Source organism: Oncorhynchus mykiss, chromosome 10, assembly GCF_013265735.2.
Source record: "Oncorhynchus mykiss isolate Arlee chromosome 10, USDA_OmykA_1.1, whole genome shotgun sequence".
NCBI classification, from domain to species: domain Eukaryota; kingdom Metazoa; phylum Chordata; class Actinopteri; order Salmoniformes; family Salmonidae; genus Oncorhynchus; species Oncorhynchus mykiss.
The window spans coordinates 51748203-51750611 of record NC_048574.1 but is presented as its reverse complement, the minus strand read 5'-3'; positions in this window follow the sequence as shown (position 1 = coordinate 51750611).

Below are 2409 nucleotides of genomic sequence, written 5' to 3'. Positions count from 1 at the left end.
TTTGACCAGTACCTTTTGTACTCTGCTCTGGATTACTGAGCTCTGCCTGCCCTTGACCTGTCGTTTGCCTGACCCCGGTTTTTGTAATAAACTTTTGTTACTTTGAACTGTCTGCATCTGGGTCGTATCCTGAGGTCTGATAGTACCAGCGGTCCAGTTGATAAGGGGATTGTTGCACTGGAGCCAAGAAAACCCCAATGCCACGGAAACCTGAGGAGACTTGATGAGCATAAACTGTATAGACTCAGCACTAGACAGGTGAAACAGATCAGGGTGTGACATCATGAGTACTGTAATTATATGACTCTCAAAGGCAGGGTCTGAACACACAAAGCATTCCTCCATGAATCAAAAAGTAAAAAGGCCTTTGAGATGTTCTAAACTATTGCAAAGTTAGAGAGTTACTGTGAGGTGATTGTTCTCCAGTCAAGCCTGTTCTGAGCACAAATACCAACCCCTTCCCCATTGTGGAGTTATGTAACCATGAATGGTAGTATTTCAGCTGCTAAGGTATTCAACTTTGATTTTGACAATCCCAAAAATGCATCCTAATATAAAGTGCCGTCCATTTCAATTCAGATGCATAGGTTGAATGAGGAATACAAAAACTTCAGTGGCTGCTTTTGTTACATCCAGTGTTATTGATTATGTACCTCTGCATTCTAATACAGTGCCTTGCGAAAGTATTCGGCCCCCTTGAACTTTGCGACCTTTTGCCACATTTCAGGCTTCAAACATAAAGATATAAAACTGTATTTTTTTGTGAAGAATCAACAACAAGTGGGGCACAATCATGAAGTGGAACGACATTTATTGGATATTTCTAACTTTTTTAACAAATCAAAAACTGAAAAATTGGGCGTGCAAAATTATTCAGCCGCCTTAAGTTAATACTTTGTAGCGCCACCTTTTGCTGCGATTACAGCTGTAAGTCGCTTGGGGTATGTCTCTATCAGTTTTGCACATCGAGAGACTGACATTTTTTCCCATTCCTCCTTGCAAAACAGCTCGAGCTCAGTGAGGTTGGATGGAGAGCATTTGTGAACAGCAGTTTTCAGTTCTTTCCACAGATTCTCGATTGGATTCAGGTCTGGACTTTGACTTGGCCATTCTAACACCTGGATATGTTTATTTTTGAACCATTCCATTGTAGATTTTGCCTTATGTTTTGGATCATTGTCTTGTTGGAAGACACATCTCCGTCCCAGTCTCAGGTCTTTTGCAGACTCCATCAGGTTTTCTTCCAGAATGGTCCTGTATTTGGCTCCATCCATCTTCCCATCAATTTTAACCATCTTCCCTGTCCCTGCTGAAGAAAAGCAGGCCCAAACCATGATGCTGCCACCACCATGTTTGACAGTGGGGATGGTGTGTTCAGGGTGATGAGCTGTGTTGCTTTTACGCCAAACATAATGTTTTGCATTGTTGCCAAAAAGTTCAATTTTGGTTTCATCTGACCAGAGCACCTTCTTCCACATGTTTGGTGTGTCTCCCAGGTGGCTTGTGGCACACTTTAAACAACACTTTTTATGGATATCTTTAAGAAATGGCTTTCTTCTTGCCACTCTTCCATAAAGGCCAGATTTGTGCAATATACGACTGATTGTTGTCCTATGGACAGGGTCTCCCACCTCAGCTGTAGATCTCTGCAGTTCATCCAGAGTGATCATGGGCCTCTTGGCTGCATCTCTGATCAGTCTTCACCTTGTATGAGCTGAAAGTTTAGAGGGACGGCCAGGTCTTGGTAGATTTGCAGTGGTCTGATACTCATTCCATTTCAATATTATCGCTTGCACAGTGCTCCTTGGGATGTTTAAAGCTTGGGAAATCTTTTTGTATCCAAATCCGGCTTTAATCTTCTTCACAACGGTTTCTCGGACCTGCCTGGTGTGTTCCTTGTTCTTCATGATGCTCTCTGCGCTTTTAAAGGACCTCTGAGACTATCACAGTGCAGGTGCATTCATACGGACACTTGATTACACACAGGTGGATTGTATTAACCATCATTAGTCATTTAGGTCAACATTGGATCATTCAGAGATCCTCACTGAACTTCTGAAGAGTTTGCTGCACTGAAAGTAAAGGGGCTGAATAATTTTGCACGCCCAATTTTTCAGTTTTTGATTTGTTAAAAAAGTTTGAAATATCCAATAAATGTCGTTCCACTTCATGATTGTGTCCCACTTGTTGTTGATTCTTCACAAAAAAATACAGTTTTATATCTTTATGTTTGAAGCCTGAAATGTGGCAAAAGGTCGTAAAGTTCAAGGGGGCCGAATACTTTCGCAAGGCACTGTAACTGGGGCCAAGCTTCCTGCCATCCAGGACCTCTATGCTAGGCGGTGTTAGAGGGAGGCCCTACAAATTGACAACGACTCCAGACACCCTATTCATGGACTGTTCTCTCTG